The sequence below is a fragment of the Corvus hawaiiensis genome, chromosome 9 (genome assembly GCF_020740725.1).
Source record: "Corvus hawaiiensis isolate bCorHaw1 chromosome 9, bCorHaw1.pri.cur, whole genome shotgun sequence".
In the NCBI taxonomy this organism is placed as follows: Eukaryota; Metazoa; Chordata; class Aves; order Passeriformes; family Corvidae; genus Corvus; species Corvus hawaiiensis.
The window spans coordinates 33,352,668-33,374,030 of NC_063221.1; the positions used below are offsets into that span (position 1 = coordinate 33,352,668).

The 21,363-nt window shown below is 49.3% G+C and overlaps 2 long non-coding RNA genes across 3 annotated transcripts; one reads left to right on the forward strand and one right to left on the reverse strand.

The window, feature by feature from the left end:
- Window positions 1-8,148: 8,148 nt before the first annotated feature.
- Window positions 8,149-10,782, reverse strand: LOC125330075. 2 transcript variants are annotated; one of them, XR_007205365.1, is made up of 2 exons: window positions 9,264-10,782; window positions 8,149-8,824 (listed from the first exon to the last, which is right to left on the reverse strand). It is a non-coding gene; the product is annotated as an uncharacterized LOC125330075 (long non-coding RNA). The 2 variants fall into 2 exon arrangements; XR_007205364.1 differs by having other exon boundaries at window positions 8,149-8,886.
- A 4,437-nt stretch (window positions 10,783-15,219) lies between these two features.
- LOC125330074 lies at window positions 15,220-18,443 on the forward strand. Its single transcript, XR_007205363.1, has 2 exons — window positions 15,220-16,481; window positions 17,079-18,443. It is a non-coding gene; the product is annotated as an uncharacterized LOC125330074 (long non-coding RNA).
- The last annotated feature ends 2,920 nt before the right edge of the window (window positions 18,444-21,363 follow it).

A 21,363-nucleotide genomic window follows, 5' to 3' on the forward strand; every position in this document is an offset into this window, starting at 1 on the left:
TCTGCAAAACACACATCCCAGGGATGGGAACACAGTGATGGGCACTGGGATGCCCAGGTAGTGCTTGGATGGGCACAGATAAAGCTCTGCCCTCGGTGGGCTGCTCTGAACAGGCACCCTGAGATCCTTCGCCCCAGACAGACCCCACCAGCACCCCAAAAATACCCCAAGAAACCAGCTGGGACTAGGGAATGTCAGCACATTGTCTCTGAGGAGGGGCTCAGTCAGCAATTCCCAGGGCTAACCTCTCAGAGCTCCTACACACTCACCCAGGTGTGTCTGAATCCCTTCCTTTCCAGCCTGAGGATATCACGCAAGAGCAGTTATTAAAGCCAAGGGAATCTTACCTCACAAAAATTAGATCCCAAGCAACAGCCCTTGGAGATGCTGTAAAATAAAAGGTTAAAGTCTGATACAGTTTTGTTTGGATTAAGCTTTGAGTTTTTCAGGGATCCAACCAGAACTGCAGAACCTTAGGGAAGGTTTTAACAGGCAAGTCAGACTTGAGGTGCTCTGAAGGTGGGTATGTGCATCCCTTTCCTCAGGGAAAAGAACTTCCAGAGGCCACTCCTCAGGCTCTGAAATGAAATCAGCTTTCTGGGCTGGGAGCATGCCCAGCTACCACCTTCTCCTGCTTTAAAACACCCATTGGAGCTCAACCTCAGGGTGGGTGAAAATCAGCTGAATTCCAGGGAACTTGGTCAAGACCCCCACAAGAACATCAGTGGGGCTGGGGGACAAGGGTTATAAATAGAAAATTCTATGGAATATAAACCTGTCTTTGTCCTGATCTCACTGATCTTCCTTGGGACCTTTTCTGACAAAGCTGGTGTTAAACGGCAGTTCCGCATGGGGACAGGAATACTCCCTGTGAGGCACTGTGAGGCTATTCCAGGAGGAATTCAGCATGGAAGTCAAGGCTATAGGTATAATTCATCTAAACTAGGAAAGCCGATACTGAAACCCAAATCTTGCCACCACACAGAGAACGATCTTTGTGCTGCTGTGTCAGCCAAAACCCCTGGGCTGGGAAATTCTGGCAGTCAGATGGAATTATATAAATCACAGCAACCAGCATCACCTAAAGGGACAATCCAAGTCCCAGACAATTCCTTTTGCCTTTCCATAGTGACAGTGATCTTTATTTTGGCCTGTTCTCTCATGGTTAACTTTGGGGTTCCGGTTTGTGCCAGTTTAGGTTCTGTGACTCCACCCACAGTGCAGAGATTTGGGGCTGTGCTTCTCTACTTCCAGCAGGTTCTGGTAGGAGCCATATACTCCCATAATCACATAAAGGTGAATTCTGCACAAGCCAGTCCCCCATTCCCTTTCCTGTTGGGGAGGATGAAAGTTTGGTAAGAAAGCTTCACAGGTATGTAGGCTTGGCAGAAAGATCTGTGAATGTAGAAACTGGGGATGAGGTAGAAATGGAAGCAAGTTTTGGTATAGAATAAAAGATGTTTTGCTGAAACAGTGATCGATGAGTAACTGAGAAGGCAAAGGTTGGAGATGAGTTGGAAGGAGATTTCTAGGAGTAGGACAAAGGTATGTGACTACAAAGACATGTTTTTCACCAAGTAAATAAGTCTCAAGAAGAGCGTAAGTAAATAGAAAACATGTCTTCACCAAAAAGAGAGATATGGCAGCCAAATAAGAAATGTTGATGTAGCAAGAAGAAGAAAGGTCTGAGAATTTTCCACTGTAAGCTTAAATTGTAACTTACTTACTCTTGTGATTGGATAATAATGACTATAATATGGTGATGGTAGTAGTTATGATAGGCTATAGGCAAATGTAAAGGTGTTGTTATGTGTTAAGATACTCTGCAAAGAAAAGAATATAATGCTTTGTAACTTGAACAGAAAGTGGCTTCAGGTATGCCTACAGCTGGAGCTGGCAGCTGTAGAGCTGGCTCTGGATACCCACTCCCTGAAATGCTGTAACTTCGCCTAAGCAATAAACAGCTTTCATGAGAGCCGCCTGAAGTCCGGACATCCTTCGTGAAACTTTCTCCTATAAATTGGCGCCCGCGTTTTAGAGGGGCAAAAAGGGATTTTTCCGCATATAGGAGACTTCTCGGTGAACGTGTAGTCGGTCGCTGAAACGAAGTGACCTGAGCAGCTGCAAACGAGACGCCTGAAAGGAAAGCGTGTGCAGCTGCTAACAAGAGGAGATGCCTGAAAGGAAGGCGCGTGGAGGCCGGACGGACACTGCGACGGGTCAGAGCCTGGACCGGACCTCAACGAGAGACACCTGCCGCGACGGGCCGGCAAAGGTGAGCACCGAGTAATCCAGTCATGGGTCAGCATGTGTCTGCCCAACAGAAGGATGTCTATCAGCACCTAAAACCTCTCATTAAGTCATATCCCGACACCGTGCAGCTGTATCCCTCCGCCGCCAAGCCGTATCCCTCCGCGCAGCGCAGCCTCGCCTCAGAAGCCGCGAGCAGGGTGGGAACGGATGGGAATTATGCAGCTCCAGTGGCAAGGGAGACGGAGAGCCGCTCTGCCAGAGCTGATGCTTTAAATCTAACACAGGTAAACCCTGAAAAGCAGCCAGATTTGTTTGCAATGAGCCCCAGAGTCCCGCCAGCGAGCGGCGGGGATCTTGCGACCCAGAAAGAGAAAACGAGGTCTGAGAGTTTGTCAGCGCTACTTTCTGAATCAAAAAATCCTCCAAAGTGCTCAGATTCTTCTCAATTAACAGATTGGCATGAAATAAGACGCCAAATCTGTAAAGATGAAAGTCTTAGTCTATTTACTAAGCCTGTGATAGCTAGCCAACAGCCTGACAGTCCTAAAACGTGGGTTCCCATCCCCACTTTCCAAATTAAAGAACTAAGAAGAGCTGTAAGATACAGTGGTATTTGCTCACCGTATCTTAAACAACTGCTAAAAAGTACCCTAAAAAGAACACATCAAACTTTAAAACGCATTTTAGATCAACAGAAAGGGGGAGAAGCCCAGGCTACACCTCAAAGAAGGTTGAATAAAGCCTTGTATGTTTATAATTTCTTGAACAGCTCTGCAGAAGAGCCTGACCCCCTCATTTACAGATATTTCTTGAACAACAAAAAAGCAAAATTGAAAGAACACCCCCCAGTTTTAATTAAGAATTTAGAAGCAGGAAAAATATAAAGACCATATGATCTTATAACATGGGGAAAGGGATTTGCATGTCTCTCCACAGGTGAAGGAATCAAGTGGATTCCGGCAAAGAACATGAAGCCGTACATTGTACAGTGACATGGCTTAGCTCTGCGTGCCATGCAGGAGTTCAGTGCAGGAAGTACATACTTGTACATACTTGTATTGCATAAGTGCAAGTGAAACCAAAATGTAGTGGCAGGATTGCAGTTAAGTTGCCGCTTTTTTAATTGAAAAACCCCTAGGAGCCTGCACAAGTCTGTGGTGTAGAATTGTCACCTTTGTACATTACCAGGAATGCAAAGATAGTAACAGCTGACCTGATGGTCACTGGAGCATGGGAGAAATTAAAGAATATCTGCTTTGGTTTTTTTTCTGTCAGATTCATGAGACAATTGAGTCCATAAATCAGCTGAAAATACAACGTGATTTTATGCTGAGTTTCTCCAAGGATCCTAAAGGATACATCCAAGACCTTCTCCAGTCCCAAAGTAGGGATCTTAAGGTGAGCTAAGGTTTGAAAAAGAATGAATAGTGGAAACAGAATGGAAGAATTTTATCTAAATGTACATAGAATGTATAGCAAAACGTCTAGGATGGATAATTGGTGGAAGACAGACAATGAGTGGACTACTGCAATCCCTGAGTAGACAGTATGCAGGAAAGACAGTTTAGGTCGTATTCTGGTTCCAGTAGAACAGCGGTGCTTCATGGGAGTGGTAGGTCAGCTTGTGGCCAGACAGTAAGCTCAAAATGCAGGGCTTTGTTGTTGTATTCTGTAAATTGAAAGCTGTGTAAAACTCAGCAGGAGCATCCTATAGTACAAGAACACAATTTGGGTGTTTTGATGATTCATAATTTAATCTATCAGCTGTCCTTGACCTTATCTTTGAGATATGTAAGAAATGGAATGCAAAGAAGTTCAGTTGTTTCTTTCATACCTTGCAGTAGAAATATCTGCTCACAAATAAAATATAGAGAATGGTCTAAGAATTAATAACAGCACCATAGCAGGAGGAGCCGCTTCCTCAGGATAAAATGAGCTGCACCGAGGGGCAGCTGGGGCACGGGTGCTGCTTCAAAGGTGTCATGGCAAAGGTCGCATCTGTGAAGGGAATAAAATAGAATGGTCGAAAATGCTTTAATAGTACTGCTGCAGGAGTGGCCGCTGCCCCGTGTCACTAAAAGAGCTGCACCGCGGGACCATCGGGGCAGCGCTGCTGGTTCAAAAGAGCAGCACGGGAAAGGCTGGGAAGTGTGAGCGGAATAAAATATTGACAATGGTCTAAGAAATATTCAAAAGGTACTGCAGAGAGTGGCTGCTGCCCCGTGTCACTAAAAGAGCTGCACCGGTGGACCCACGGCGGTCCCATGCTGCCAGTATGGCCCCAGTGCCCTCCCAGCACACCCAGTATGGCCTCAGTGACATCCCAGTGCTCTCAGTATGGCCTCAGTGCCCTCCCAGTGCTCCCAGTATGGCCTCAGTGACCTCCCAGTGCTCCCAGTATGGCCCCAGTGCTCCAAGTATGTCCTCAGTGCCCTCCTCCCAGTTCTCCCAGTATGGGCGCCAGTGCCCTCACAGAGCTCCCAGTATGGCCCCAGTGCCCTCCCAGTGCTCCCAGTAAGGCCCCAGTGCCCTCACTGCTTCGGCAGAGAGCCAAAGGCGCACCTCTACAGCCAAAAGATCGACTTTAAAAGTACATCGCTTATTTTTATTCATCACCACCATGCATCATTCATTAATTCTTTGGAGTTGCTGAGTATCATCTTATCAGTCTTATCTTTTTCCTTGGCTCCATTCCGTCTGGTTTCGGGTTCTTTTCTTCTGATAAGATTTTTCAGGAATGCGAAGACCCCCTCCCCATCCTTCCCAAAGTGAGCACCCAAACTGCAGACATTCTACAGCATTACATCACAGAACCCAGGCAAAGCTTTTCTCACATTAAGGACCATGAAAAAATCAACATCACAATCCATTCCTAACAATGATGGAACATGCAAAAAGCCAACATCACAATCCCGTTCAGAACAGAGGGATCGGCGGTGATGCGGTCCTGCCCCCGGAGGGCTCAGCGATTATGCGCATGCGCAGGCGGAGTGATCCGCCAGGAGGGACTATTTGTGATGCGATCCTGCCCGCGGAGGGATCGGCGGTGATGCCTCCCCGCCCGCGCATGCGCACTGATCCGCGCACCCCCGGCCATCTGCGCACGCGCAGCTGCCAAAACGAGCTTCACTCTAGAATTTGAAGGAAAGTTGAAGAAAAGGGACAGTTTAATAAAAGTTGAAGGAAATCAGGAGACAGCAGCACAAAGGGCGCTACGGCCGGGTGCTTCGCACAGAGACAAAGGCGCACCTTTACAGCCAAAAGATCGCCTTTAGCAGCGAGCTCCCGCAGCCAGCTCCCAATCCCAGCCCGCCTTCCCGGGCAGGGTTTCTTTCGGACCAGGGCTGCATTTCCATCCCCCGCTCTGGGAGTCACCAGGTGCGTTAGGAGCGAGCCGATCCCGCTCCCTGAGACACAAGGGCTTGCTCGAGGAGACTGTTCCTGTTCCTCTGTTCCAGCCACTCTGCTCTCCCCAAAACACCATTTCCTCGGAGCTCCTCTGAAACTGCATTTCCATTGACCCAGGGCTCCAGAAGCTGCAGAGTCGTGCAATGGGGTTTTTTTGGGAAGGGACCTTAAGCTCTTGCAGTTCCACCTCTGTCATGAGAATTTCAGGGCTCTAAGACTCACAGAACGATTTGGGGTTGGAAAGACCTTAAAGCTCATCCAGTGCCAGCGCTGCCACGGGCAGGGACACCTCCCACTGTCCCGGGCTGCTCCCAGCCCCAGTGTCCAGCCTGGCCTGGAACATTCCAGGGGATTCAGGAACAAATCCCCCCTCTCTGGGCAGACAGAATGAGCTAAACCTGGCTATTCCTGAGGGAGTGATGGCAGCACAGCCGAGTCCTGCATCCCTGATTCCCACTGGGACTCTCCATGTCCTTCCTGCTGTGGGACCCAGGAGTTGCAGTAGGATTTTTGTGTTTGGTGCTGCATTCCCAGCACAGCAGAACCTGTCACCCACGGAAACACGGCCAGCGTGACAAGTTTTTGCTCCCTTTCTGCTTTGTTTTTGCTGTGTTTTGTTTCTCTCGACAGCTGGTTTAGAACTTCTGTGTTGCTGTTTAGACATCAAGCTTTGGGGCTAAGGTTTTTTTTATTCCCAGGTGCTTGGTGGCAGTAAAAGTACACTTCACATCTGCAGTGTGTGCACGTGGCTTGGGCTGTGGATTCTGGGGCAAAAAAAATTCAGGAATCAGGGAAAGAAAGAGATGGAAAAGAGAAAGAGAAAGGGAATGTGAAGGGAAAGGGAAAGGGAAAGAAAGAGGTGGAAGAAAGAAAGGGAAAGAAAAAAGTGAGGAAGAGGAAAAGGGAAGAGCAGGTGGTAAAAAGTGATGCTTGAATGTTATAGAATCTCATTTAAATTAAATTCGAAGTTTCTGTTTGCTCTAGAGATGGAACCAAGGATAACAAATGGTGCCAGGTGATATGAGGGGAACAGGATTTTCTGAGTGATCCCAAATGAACTGGATCAAATAATGGAGGAGGGAGGCAGTTTAGGGGACCCTTGATACCCCCAGAAACTCCTCCAGGAGGAGGAAAAAATCCAGACTAAATCAGCCCTGGGATGTTCCGGGGCGTTCCTGCCTCAGCTCTGTCCCACTGCTCTGCTCTGGGCTGTGGGATTGGACACAACCAGCGCTGCAGCACCTGGGGACTCACTGAAAAAGGGGTTTTTTCACTAAAAACCAGTGAACCAGCAGTGAACGGCAAAAATGGACAATTTCCGTTCCTGTCTCCGGGAAAAGCAGCAGGGATCAGGCCGGGGAGGAGGTCGCTGGCTCCGGGAAGGGATTTTTCCAAGCCGGGAATGAGCGCGGGCAGCAGAAGGAAGAAGCTCTGCAGGAGCTGCCGCGCCGCCTCAGACACGGAGGGGCTGCGCTGCCCGAGCGGAAGCGGCGGGAGCAGCGGGAACAACGCGGGCACGGGGAGCACCGGGAGCGGCGGGAGCAGCGGGAACAGCGCGGGCACGGGGAGCACCGGGAGCGGCAGGAGCAGCGGGAACAGCGCGGGCACGGGGAGCACCGGGAGCGGCGGGAGCAGCGGGAACAGCACGGGCACGGGGAGCACCGGGAGCGGCGGGAGCAGGGGGAACACCGCGGGCACGGGGAGCACCGGGAGCGGCGGGAGCAGCGGGAACACCGCGGGCACGGGGAGCACCGGGAGCGGCAGGAGCAGCGGGAACACCGCGGGCACCGGGAGCGGCGGGAGCAGCGGGAACACCGCGGGCACGGGGAGCACCGGGAGCGGCAGGAGCAGCGGGAACACCGCGGGCACCGGGAGCGGCGGGAGCAGCGGGAACACTGCGGGCACGGGGAGCACCGGGAGCGGCGGGAGCAGCGCTGCTCCGGGCGCGCAGTGCGCAGGCGCGGGGCCAGAAGCGACCAAGGGCAGGCGGCGGCGCGGCGGTGACGTCACAGGGGCTGTGAGGGGGCCTCGGTCCGGGCAGAGGAGCCGCGGGAACCGGGAGCGCTTTTGGGGTCGGGACTTGGGTCGGGGGGGTCCCGGGGGCCACGCGGTGTCTTTGGTGGCCTTTAGGAGGGTCAAAGGAAAGAGTCTCCGGTTGTGGGTGAAAAATCTCCGTTGAGGGACACCCCGTGGAAGAGGCTGGCGCTGTGCTCGTGCCGGGTGAGTGTTCCAGGCTGGATCTGGTTGAGGGATGCGGGAGAGACGGCCGCGATCCTGTCCGTGTCCTGGAGCTGGAGGTCCGGCCGCGGAGGTGTGAAAAACACGGAGTTCTATTGGACTCAAGCTCCTGCCTTTCCGTGGCCATTCCTCTGTCATCAGAGGCCCTCCACAGACCCAGCAGTTGGTTACATTCGGCTCCTTACCTATCCTTTCCCCTAATTCCACAAACAGATTTTTTTTCTCAATTTTGAGATTTCATTTTTTTAATTGTTTTTTGAGTTTCAACTACATGTCTTGAACTGGGGTCGATACAGAGTTAGATTGTTGTGCTGGCTTTGCCTCTTTATTTACTAGTTGTTCTTTTACTAAGCTTGAGACTTTATTCCCAACAATAGATGCGAAACAAACCCATCTCTCCCCTTTTGGACATTTACTTCCCAACCTGCTCCCACTCATTCCTAGGTTTTCTACAGTCCAGTGCTTTTTCCCATTTTGCATCCAGTTTTCTACTTTGGATGGGTTGTAACAGAGACTGTTGACATGGGTACGTGCAATGAAAAAGGAACCTGGGTGTTTTCCATGTACAGCTTTCGGTAACACCCATGGCGTGGCTGTGTCGGTATCCCCAGAGGGCAGAGACAAAAGAGGAGTGACAGATAAAGGAATAACAGAGGTCCCATATGGCCGATACCTCCACCCCCCCGTGCCTATGGGGCTGCTGCCCACAGCAGGGGTATGTGATCTTCTTGGTGGCAGCTACAGTGGTCATCGGGCCTTGCCCTCTATTTCCTCGTCACTTCCTTTTCGCTGATTTCCAGGCAAATTGCTTTTGACACTTCTTAATTGTAGCTTCCCACCGTTCCTCAGGTATCTCCCATTCAACAGGCACTAGTAATTCCCATCCACAAAGCAGGGTTACTGTTTCAGCTGTTCTTTGCTCTGCCTGGATTGGGGAATAGATTTGGCGTTCTACACTTCGTGCAGTGAGAGTGTCGTTTCTGTGAACTACAATAGCAATATTTTATCAGTCTAGACATTTACATTTAACCCAGCTAGCATGTCCAGTAATGGGATGAATTAGACAGGGTATGTGGTATGGCACTGTTGGAGGTAGCAACTCCTCCTCCTTTTTGAATAAATCACAGGCTAAGGGCAGAATATGAGAACCCTCAACCCAAAATAGTCCTGATCCTCCTGTTTGGAGTGGAAGGATTCCTCCTCAGGGAGGGTATCGGACGTGTCTCAGGACTTGTCCAGGCAACACTTGAAACCACTGCTATAAGCTTGGCCTTATTTCCCAGTCAGGTGTGATTCTTGGTGTATCTCTTGAATCATTTGGGTTTTCCCAGCGCATTAACCCCCAGTTCCCTCTTAAGAGTTACCTTGGTATCCCCAGGCTTAGATGTTCTAGTCCACTCCTTAGGTTCCTGCACGGGTCCTTTGATTCTGCTGCCGTGGATCCACCCTCGCTCCTTGGCCCGGATCGCTGCCTCAGTTGTCAGTAGCACCTGAAAAGGACCTTTCCCTTGTGCAGCTAAAGATTGCTCCTTCCATGTTTTTACTAACACCCACTCCCCTGGATGGATGTTACGGATTTTAAAGTCTAAAGGAGTGGTTTGAGGGATTATCCCTTTGAACCGCAAATCTTCAAGGGTCCTTGCAATTGTGTTGACATATTCTTTAACACTCATTCCCCTAATTCATAGGTAGCAGTTTCATGTTGTGTGTTCAAAAAGGGTAACCCAAACTATAGGAAAAGGGTTCATGAAGGATGTCTGGACTTCAGGCAGCTCTCTTGAAAGCTGTTTATTGCATAGGAAAAGTCACAAAAGCATTTCAGGGAGTGGGTATCCAGAGCCAGCCCCACAGCTGTCAGCCACAGCTTGTAGGCATAACTGAAGCCTCTTTCTGTTCAAGAGAGCATTGTACATCTTTCTTTGCTGAGTATCCCAAGACATAACAACCAACAAGCACCAGACACAACACCTTTACATTTGCCTATAGCCTATCTTAGGTACTACCACCACCGTACTGTACATATCTTATAGAACCCTAGAGTCACCACCATCCAATCACAAGAGCAAGCAAGCTACAATTCAAGCTCACAATGGAACACTCTCAGACCTCTCTTCTTCCTGCCACATCAACATTCCTTGTCTGCCTGCCATAGCTCTTCCTGGCAAAAACATGTTTCCTATTTACTTCAGCTCTTCCTGGGACCCACCCACCCGGTGAAAAACATGTCCTTGTTTGCAGTCACATACCTCTGTTCTAAGCACAAAAATCTCCTTCCAGCTCATCTCCAACCTTTGTCCTCTCACCCATTCAGTGATCAATGTTTCAGCAAACATCTTCCACTCTACATCAAAACCTGCTTCCATTTCTGTCCCATCCTCAGGCTCCACACTCAGAGATCTCTCAGCCGAGCCCACATATCTGCAAAACTTTCTTACCAAACTTTCATCTTCAACACCAACCATCATTTTGTAAGGTGACACTCTCACGTCTGACCTGGTTGTGTCTGAACTCTCAATAAAGCCAGAGGTTGGCATTTTACCCATGACATTTGAGTTTCAATTATTAATTCAGTTGTTAAGGTTCTCTTTAAAGTTTGTTTCATCCTCTCTACCCGTCCTGAACTCTCTGGGTGCCATGGGCTATGTAGTTCTCGTTTGATTCTTAAGGCTTGAGTTAGTTGCTGTAAAACTTTTGATGTAAAGTGTGTCTATCTTAGTAATCATTCCATACCTGGGAATAATTTGTTCTAAGAGGGTTTTACATTCTACATTGGCTGTGGCTCTGACACTGGGAACAGCTTCCACCCAATGGGGAAGATGGTCTGTTATTACTAACAAGAATTTCCACCTCTGCACGTGGGGGACTTCAGTAAAGTCCACGTGGATACTTAGAAATGGTCAGAGAGCCAACTCACGACCTCCTGAAGTTGTTTTTCTCATCACCTTTTTATTTACTTTTTGGCAAACCATACATCTTTCAGTTATTTGTTTAGCCAACCCATAGATTCCAATGCACCCATAATTCCTTAGAAAGTGATCACACAAAGCCTTAGTACCCCAATGAGTTTTTGATGCATGTTTTCTAATATTTTTCTGCTGAGTGACTTATGAAGTAACTGCCTTCCGTCAGGAAGTTTCCATTTTCCACATTCGTCTGGCCTTCCCCCCCTTCTTCCTTCATTCTTTTTCCTGTGTTTCACTGAATTTTGGAGTCTCCAATTTTTCGCTCTTCGAGGCCAAAATTAACACAACCCTTTTTATCCCATTCTCTGCAGCATCCTCAGCCCCCCCGATCTGCCACACTCCCTCCTCCCATCTCTGAGGCCATCCCCCCGCTGTCCCCCCATATGTACCACAGCTCTCTCTTCAGGCAATTCCAATGCCTCTAAAACCTCCAAAACAAGTCTCCCATGCATCAGCCCCTCTCCCTCTGAACCAAGCAATCCCCTTTCTTCCCAGATTTTCCCAAAGGCGTGCACCCCTCCACAAGCATACCTTGAATCAGTAGATGTATTTCCCTTCTTGTGTGCTAAATCTTCCAGTGTGCATAGTCCCCCCATCAACTAAAGCCTACCCTGACATTCTTTTTCCTTGGACACATCTGGAAGAACCGTCTCCAGATATTATTTCCTTCTGCAAGGGCTCGTTCCTCGAGATGGAACTTTGCTGTTTTGCTTCTCCTTTCAGAGGAGCAGCAGCAGAAGCGGTCGTTGCCAGGGGAACGGTGCAGGCGAGGGAGGGAGGGGGGGTAGGAGGTGGGAATCCTCTCGGAGGCCGATTCCTCCAGGAGCGGGGGAGCAAAGGCGGAGGCTGCTGCCGGCACCGCCAAGGGCACCAGCTCTTGGGACCGGTACCAGAGGCTGGCGTGGAGCCTCTGCACGGGTCCGCAGCAGCCACGGCGACAGGACGCCGAGCTGCCGGCGGGCCCAGCGCGGCCCGCGGGGCCGAAGCCGGGTTCAATGGAGCCGCGGCAGAGAACGCAGGGGGGGCAGGGGCTGCTGGAACGGCCGCGGACAGCGGGAGGGGGGCGGGGGCCGGGGCGGGCCCCAAAAGCGGCGGGCTGGGCTGGCGTGGAGCGGAGAGCCGGGCTGGGGACGGGCACAGGGACACCGAAAGCGGCTTTTCCTGATGCTTCCAGGTCCAGTCTTAAGTGCACCATCCAGTTGAACTGTGTTGGTTTGTTACTGATCAATGTAGTGCTTGTCCTGCCCGCAGGCTCTGGGCTTTTCACTCCCCTGTGGCCTTGGCTCGTGTTTTGGAAGTGTTTGCTGAGACACAGAGTGCTGGTGTTGGGAAGCAGCAGCTCCGCGACTTGGGGCTGCTGCTGCTTTAGGAGTTTCATCTTTGTGCCTTTTTTTTGTCAATTCGGTGTGCCCCAGTGAGACAAGGGCTGCAGTGGGTGTTCTGCAGAGCTCCAGCACAATATTGCCACGCAGCAAAAGCAGAGAAATAATAACAGCCACAACTGGGCACTGTTCTCACTGGATGCTCAGTAAAAAAGAGACTCCTTGAAATAAAGGGCTCAAAGGAAAGTGTTTCCCTTTGGATGTGTTTCCTTTTGGATGTGTGAAATGCAGGATTGCCGAGTGACAGTCTGCAGAAATTCAGTCATTCTTTGTTTGTGGGAACTGCCCTGGAGAAGGAAGTGAGTGCAAAAGCCCCACAAGCCCTACAAAAGCAGATCCAGGCAGGCTGCAGAGCAGGGATTGCTGGATGCAGAGTGGGAATTCTTTCTTCTTCTGGTGCATTGAAGCAGTTGCCATTAGGATTTTATTTGGTGATACAGTCTCCTGAATTTCTTCTTGTCGGAGTGCCCTTTGTGGGGAGGGGGCATCACTTGTGGAAGAATTCTCAAGTATCTTGGTTTAGGTAAAATACAGTAACTAAAGTACTTTTTATAATTTTTATGGGAAAAGTAGTGCGTAGACTTCCTTTGGAATAAACTGTACTTCTTTAAATGTTTGCAAATCCCTGTGTTTTGTGTGTGTGTCTGTGAGCACTCCTGTGTTTTACAGAACACGCTGCAGACTGTAAATAAAACTACCAGAAAGGTGTTGAAGTCTTGTGCACTAAATGTACCATTTAATGGGAAAGTGAATAAATGATTAACCAGCAGTTGCTAAGTGGATGCTTCCTGCAAATATCTGAAATCTTTGTGGTGTTTGTGTGCAGGTTTCAGCTGGAGTTGCCCGGGCATTGCCTCCCAGAGGGGCAGGATTGCTCCCCAGGAAGTTCTCCAGCCAGAAGTCCCTCTGGATCCGGATTATTTTTAAAAAAAAGTTTAGTTTGTCTTGGCTTTTTCTTTTTTTTTTCCTGCCCTTTCTGGTTTGTCTCTCCATGTTCTTATTTTACAGAGGAACCCCTCCCCAGCCTGGCCAGAGCTGCAGCCTCCTTCATGTGCCGCTGCCTCACTCGCTGCTGCCGTGCTGGCTCAGGAATGTGCTCAAAGCCCGGCTAAGCAGGAATTGTTCCGGGCCTGCTCTGTTTAATCGCTGCCGCCGCGAGCAAAGCTGCCCCTGCTCCTTGAGGGGAGCGCTCGCTGCAGCCCGGCAGGAAAAGAGCCCAGGAAAAGCCGTGCTCTTTGCAGGAGAAGCGCTGGGAGCAGAGGGGAGAGCGGGAAAAGGGAACGAGAGCAGCTGGGCGGGCGGGGCGGCATCAGCGCTGATTCCTCCGCGGGCAGGACCGCATCACAATTAGTCCCTCGGGCGGATCCCTCCGCGGGCGGGGTCGCATCACCGCTGATTCCTCCGCGGGCAGGACCGCATCACAAATAGTCCCTCGCGGATCACTCCGCGGCCAGGACCGCAGCACCCTGCGAGGGTGCCTCCGGCGGATCCCTCTGTTATAAATGGTATTGTGATGTTGGCTTTTCGCATGTTACATCATTGTTATGAATGTGAGGTAAAGAAATTCAGCCAAATTAAATTTAATAAAGAAATAGATTTTATTCCGCGGCCGAAAGATCGGTCACACAGAAAGCCACGATGGAGAAAAGCAGCCCGAGCCCGGGGTCGGAGCTGGGTGAACACGCATAGATCTGATCTCTATCCCACCAGAGCTCCCAAGTTCACGGGTGCTGCTTCGGCTGGTTCCTTCTTATACAGTTTTTGGGCAGAGTCCGAATTAATTCTATTTTTCTCGCAATTTAGCATATTCATGATGTTTTCTTGTCCCGGAGTTGGGCTGCACAAAGCCTTTCCTGGGTCTGATTAATTGTCCATCCTAGATGATGAATGGGCCATCTCTGAAGATGCTTAAGAGAGTTTTGTGTGCTCCCATTCAGGAAGCAGCGTGTTTTCAGCTGGAAATTTGGGGTGGTCTTGTTTCTTCAGGGTCTGGGGTCTTTCCTGAGAGAATCAGCCCTCCCATAAATCCCCCGGGTTGTTCTACACAGCTGCTTTGGCCGTGGGTCAGAGAGAGAGAAGGGAAATGACTTTTTACGGGGTTGAAATTTGTCCAGGTGGGAGTGGGACGTCGTCTTGCCCCTCCCCAGAGTCCTGCAGGCGCATGGGAGTAGCTCAGAGCCGGCCCAGCTCTCTGAGCAATAACAACGCTTGGGAGGTTCGAGTGTTGATAACAGCTCTCCTGTCTCCTGGGGCCAAAGGTCTCACGGTCCCGGACTGGTGAGGGAGAAAAGGAACTTGTGCTGTTCCTGGAAAAGCTTCTATTATTCCTTGTGCAGCCTTTTAATTCTGTGTTCTGATGGACTGTCCGCTGTCTTTCTAACAGGACTTGTCAGAGATTCAGATTTAGGAACTGAATTTGGGTCTGTTCCCTACAGGATCTTGCCAAGCCTGAAGGCCTGGGGTGATGACTGCTCTCAGCGAGGGCTCTTTATGAATCCTCTGTCAGATTTCCCTCAGTGCTGGACAGGAAAGGCGAGGGTTTGGATCAGGAATTCTGCAAGCGGGCCCTGTGTGACCGTTGGCTTCTTGTGTGTGTGTGCATCAGTGAGCCAAAATCAAGGGCAAAGGCTGGTTTGGTTTTATGAACTTAGAGTAACTTTAAAAAAAAGAAATCAACTTTTTCTTCTTTTTTAATTTAGGTGCTGGAATTGCCTGTCTGGATGTGTGCTGAGCTCTCGCTGCTGTGGACTGTGCAGCCTCAGTTGCTGCAGGTTCCTGTTCTTCTCACCAGCTCAAAGTACACGTGGGGTTTTTTTGCCCTTCTATATAGAGCTGTTGAGTTTGGGTGATTTTCCTGTATTGAGGATATTGAAGGTCGAGAAGGAAGATTTGTCTCTTTTTGTGCTTTTCTGTTGTTTTTAGCACCTGCTCAGCATCTGAAAGTGGTTGGAATATTGGAAACATAAAAGGTTTTGGATTCAGTGCTTATTTGTGCAAACCCAGTTTTTTTATCTTTTCTTTCTTTTTTTTTTTTTTTTTTTTTTTTTTTTTTTTTGAAAGGTCTCCGCTGTTCCTGGTAGTTTTATGTAGAAAAGGTCATGTGAACAGCAGGGAGCAGTGAGCACTTGGAAGGGGGGGTGCAGGTAGTTCCTTCAGGGTGGGGGAGTGAATGTGGCCTAGGAACAGCTCTCTGGTCAAGTGAGCAGCAGAGGAACTGAAGGATGCTCTTCCCCAGCAGAGCTGCTGCTTTGTGCTCTGGGGCAGCGCTGCCGGTGCTGGGCTTCCTCGGGGAAAACAGCTCCTTTGGGATGTGCTTTGCTGCAAAGGTTTCCCTGAGCTGGGTGTCTGCAAGAGGCATCGGGATACCAGTGTCAGGACTTTTCCATGGTTTCCAAGCTGTTGTACACAGCACGTTCCGGGCAATTTGCCAGCGTGAGGCAGAGCAAAATGGGTGCAATTGGACCCTGCAAATGCAGTTCAGGCAGACGTTGATCTTTTAACTTTTCCATTGTAGGTGCGAATTCTTGGGCATTTGTGAGTCTGCCTTGACTTGCAGGGATTGAAGGGTTTAGGTGTGGAGTTGTTTGGCCAGCTTGCTCCAAGGCTTGGTGTACTTCTGGAAGTGCCACACACCTCGCAGGACCGAGGGGCTGCTGGCTGGGTGCTGGTTCTGCTCTGCCCTGGGAACTGGGAGCCCCTGGGAGGGCTGGGGGTGACACCTGGAGATGGGCTGGGGAAGCCTGGAATTGTATCTCAGCACTTTTCTATGCAGCTCTATGGACCGGTGTGTGCTGAACGAAGCGGCTCTTCAGCACAATAAATTCAGCAGTTTGGAAAAACCATGGAATATCTCCGAGTTAATGATGGGAGAGGGTTGGGGCTGCTCCCTGATAACGTGCAGGGCTCGGGGGTGCGAAACGAAGATGGGGAGAGGAGTGGGGGCTGCTCCTCGTTGTCGGGGCGCCGCGGGCGCTGCGCAGCCTTCCCCTTTTACTTCCCAATTCCTCATTTTGTGCCTCCTTTTCCTTTGGGGATGCGCCCGGGCCGCATTCCAGCGGCCACCGTGGGACAGCGCCTGTGGGCGGTGGGGTTTCCCGCGTGATTGACGGGCCCAGCGGCCAATGGGGAGGCGGGGCGGGCCGAGGCCTGGCCAATGGGGAGGCGGCTCGGGGCGGCGCGCGGCCAGTTGGAATCGGCGGGAGCGGTTGGGGCGGGCGGGCATGGACGGGCCCGGGCGGTGAGCGAGGAGCGGGAGAACGGGATGGGGAACGGGATGGGGAACGGGGGAACGGGATGGGGAACGGGATGGGGGAGCGGGGGAACGGGATGGAGGAACGGGGCAACGGGGGAGCGGGATGGGGAACGGGGGAGCGGGACGGGGGACCGGGGAACGGGATGGGGGAGCGGGGGAACGGCGTGGGATACGGGGAACGGGATGGGAGAGCGGGGGAATGGGATGGGGAACGGGGGAGCGGGGAACGGGATGGGGGAGCGGGGGAACGGGATGGGGGAGCGGGGAATGGGATGGGGAACGGGGGAACGGGATGGGGAGCGGCATCATATTTATTTTTATTTTTGGGTTTAATATTATTTTTATGTCTAATTTTTCCTTTCCCTTCCCTTCCCTTCCCTTCCCTTCCCTTCCCTTCCCTTCCCTTCCCTTCCCTTCCCTTCCCTTCCCTTCCCTTCCCTTCCCTTCCCTTCCCTTCCCTTCCCTTCCCTTTCCCTTTCTCTCTTCCACCTTTCTTTCCCTTTCCCTTTCCCTTCACATTCCCTTTCTCTTTCTCTTTTCCATCTCTTTCTTTCCCTGATTCCTGAATTTTTTTTGCCCCAGAATCCACAGCCCAAGCCACGTGCACACACTGCAGATGTGAAGTGTATTTTTACTGCCAGCAAGCACCTGGGAATAAAAAAACCTCAGCCCCAAAGCTTGATGTCTAAACAGCAACACAGAAGTTCTAAACCAGCTGTCTGGATTTGAAAAGATTTGAAAAGACATATGTCTTTGGAAGTTAACATAGAGTTCAACTTGATGTAGTGATCGACTTAGGTTCAGCTTAAAAAAGGCCCTACCGACATTTTATTGTATCTAATCCCTGCTTTCTCCTGCGTTTTAGTTCTTGCCTCTCGGCCCACTCTGTTTCACGGGGCTGTACATGGTGAAACACTTCCCTGTGTGCTTTCTGGGTTTGAGCTGCCCTGCCCCGGCACGTAGGGTCACGGTTAAGTAGAAGAGTTATCAAACTTAGTGGTTCATCTCTTTTTCATGGGTTTTTGGGTAGAAAACTTACGGGCCTGGTGTGGGAATAACTCCCAGCCCTCGGCGTCTCATTGACCGCCTCCCGTTGTCTCGCAGGTCCCTGAGGCGGCTTCGGATCTCCGCGGTCACCGACGCTGCCGATTTTCCCGGCGCGCGCCGTTCGACGTCGAGGAGCGGCATCCAGAAGCTGTGTCGGAGCATCTTCCTGGCTGGAATGTTTTGAGTAAGGGCTGCAGTCAGGGTGTAAGCTGAAGGGTGTGTGACTGTGTGTGTGTGTGACTGTGTCTGTCTGCCTGCGAGAAGAGTGCGGGTGTGGAATGGTTCTGACCTTGTGTGTGGGAGTTTTGCCTTACAGGCTTTTCAGCTACTTTTTAAACTTAGAGTAAAAACAACCCAGCTGCGCTGGCTGGGGATTTTTTCCCTCCCGGCTGGGTTTTTTTATCTGGGACCCGGCCGGTCTGTGAGATGCCATTCATCGCCAGGGTTTGGGTGCCGACCGTGCCGGGGATTTGTCAGGCGGGATGATTTTGGGGCTCCCGGGAACCGCGCTCCCATGGGGTGCTCTTGAGACGAGAGCGAGGGTGGGTTTGTGTGTCAGCTGAAGGAGGTGTGTGGTGGATGAGTGTTTTCTTCTCCATGTGCTGCTGTTGCTTTGGGTTCCTAGAACAATAAAATGTAATGAATTTTCCAGAAATAGAACAATTGTTACATTGTACTGATAGGGGGTTGGCTTGTGTTGCTCTGTATTCGTGTTTGCTGCTGCACTTGCACATACTGCTCTGTATGTCAATTGGACTTTGACCAGTGTGCATATGGATTGTATTTGTGCTTGTGCTTGTGTGCATTGTTGTTTCCACTTGCTTTGCTGAAGTGTAAATAAAAAACCCTCGTTCAATAAAGTTGAATAAACCCTAATAAAGATACCCCCCCTCCCCCCTTGTGGTTGCTCTCTTCCTTTGGTGTGGTTTAGTAATTTTTCTCGCCGTATTTCTTGCTTTGCTTTACTTTTCAGTCTATTCCTCACTTGACTTTTTCTAACTCTTTATCTTTTTCTCACTGTTTAACTGTTTCTGGATGTCTCGGTCATTCTATTTCTCAGTTTCTCTTTTTCTCTTCAACACTAATTCTCTTTTAAACTCGATTTCTTTTTCTCTCACCCTATTCTTCTGTTTCTCTATTCCTTTTTCTCTCTATTTTTCTTTCTCTTTCTTTCTGACTCTTTCTTTCTCTCTGACTTTCTCTCTGACTTTCTTTCTTTCTCTCTGACTTTCTCTCTCCGACTTTGACTTTCTCTCTCCAACTTTGACTTTCTCTCTGACTTTGACTTTCTCTCTCTCTCTCTCTCTGACTTTGACTTTAGAACTACCTTTCTCACCTTCCCTCCTTTGTTCATTTTTACCTTTCTACCTTTGTTTCTGTAGCAGCTTGGAAAAAAACAGAGACCACTCTTTCTTCAGGCACGATCTGCCCCAGTCTTTGTGTTTCTATTTTGGGAAAGTTTTAAGAGAGTTTTGGCAATGGGCACAGGGAAAGACAAAACAGATCCATGCCCACACACTTGTCAGGGCAGACTTTCTGCCCCTTCTAGGCCACTGACTCAAACATGAAACCCCCCAGCTTTCTGGGAGGTGAAGGAAGAACAGTCACACCTGGTGCTTCTACCTGTAGCCATTTGCCTGCTCTGCATCTTTCCCAAGAGAGCAGAAGGCCCTTAGCAAAGTGAAGATCAGTGGAACAAGTTGCTCTCCCACTCAGGGCTCTCGTTAAGGCTGGAATGGCTGCTGCCAGCCTCTGCACTTTCTGCCTCTCCAACTTCCTACCTTTGTTCATTTCTACCTTTTTAACTTTCTACCTTTGTTTGGTTCTGAGTCTCTACCTTTCTATCTTTCTACCTTTGTTGCTTTCTACCTTTCTAAATTTCTAACTTGACATGTTTGTTTGTTTCTACCATTTGAACTTTATATCTTTCCATCTTTCTTCATTTCTAACTTTCTACATTTCTACCTTTGTTCATTTCTGCGTTTCTACCTTTCTGCATTTGTTCATTTCTACCCTTCTGACCTTCTGCCTTTCTACCTTTTTTGTTTCTACTTTTATGACTTTGTACCACCTTTCTAAGTTTTCTCTCCTTTTACCTTTGTTCATTTTTACCTTCGGTAGTTTCTAACTTTCTACATCTCTGACTTTCTCTCTTTGTTTGTTTCTACCTTTCTGACTTTCTACATTTCCAACTTTCTACTGCTTGTTTCTACCTTTCTACATTCCTACCATTTTTGTTGCTACCTTTCTAACTTTCTACCTTTGTTTGTTTCTAACTTTCTAGATTTGTCCCTTTCTCCTCTGTTTGTTTGTAACTTTGAAACTTTAAACCTTTGTTTTTCTCCCCATTTTTACCTTTCTAGCTTTGTTTGTTTCTAACACTCTACATTTCTAACTTTGTGCCTTTCTAAATTTGTTTTTTACTTTCTAACTTTTACCTTTCTAACTTTGTTTCTAACCTTCTTGTTAGAGTGAAGGCTCCTCTGGCCTCAGGCCCAGAGGGAAGCCAAAGCACTAGGTTTGAATTAAAACCTTTGGACAAGCTGACATCCATGAAGCCAAACCAAAGTGAAATAGAAATACAGATTTTTAACTTTTAGTAGAAATAGATGCTAAGTGCCTTAAACCTGAAAAAGCTGTAGCAGAGATCTTAAACACAGCTCTTGCTGCAGCAGTGTTACCTTTTCACAGAATTCTTTACTTTAGACAAAATATAGATAGAATTACACTGTTCATATTTTTTAGATGGAGTGTTCACATAAACAATAAGAGCTGATCGAAACTGTATGTGCAAATTTGTGTAATACAGATGTAACACTTGTGTGAGGCTTATGAGTGTTAGAATTAGACCGGGATGGGTTAAGAAAAAGAAAACTAGAATGGTGTGTTAATCTTACTGGTCAATTAACAAATAGAATCCACACTTCTGTAAGAAAAAATACAGTGTATGGAGCATATAGAAGAAGCTGGTTTTGCCTGCTGCTGCTGCTTGGCTTTATCATGTAACCCCATTCGAACTCTGCCTTCAAGACAGCTGTGAGACTGTGAAATAAAGAACTCAGCAGAACAGCAGCCTCCTCTGCTCTTTCACCCTGGTCCGAGAAGGAAGGGTACCCTGTCAAAGGCTCAACACTTGCCTTTCTGAGTTTGTTTCTAAATTTCTACCTTTCTAATTTTGTTTCTAATTTTTTTTTTTGTTTGTTTCTAACTTTGTTTGTTTTTCACTTTCGACCTTTGGAAATTTGTTTGTTTCTTGTATTTTACCTCTTTGTTTGTTTCTAAATTTCTGCTGTTGTAACTTTGTTTCTAACTTTCTACTTTTTACATTTCATTCGTTTTTAACTTTTTACCATTCCTCCCAGCGAGGGATGTGTGCAGAATACTAAAACCTGTTAAGTTCTTCACTTTTACATCTATAGGCAAGTGCTACTGATTTAGATGTAAATTCATTTTGAAATGAGCCAGCCCTCTCTCTCTACTCTGTCGCATACAGGAATACAAGAAGCTGGGAATAGAGATCAGCAAGTTTTGCGAATAACGAGCCGGCGTTTTTCTGTAGGAAGGAAAGAAGCAAGTGCCTGGCCCCAGGAGCCGAGACGCTCGCGCTGCAGGAGCTGCAGAGCGCCCAGAGGCGGCTTTTCCCTCTGCTCTGTCCCTGCCCCCGGGCTGAGCTGGGCGGCGCTGCTGCCGCCTGGTGGCGAGAGCGCGGCACTGCCGCCCCCGACACGGCGCCCCGGCGCTGCTGCCGCCCGGTGCCGGCTGAGCCGAGAGGGCGGCGGCCTCGGTGGCTGCCGAGCGTGGCAAGGGCAAGGAGCGGGAG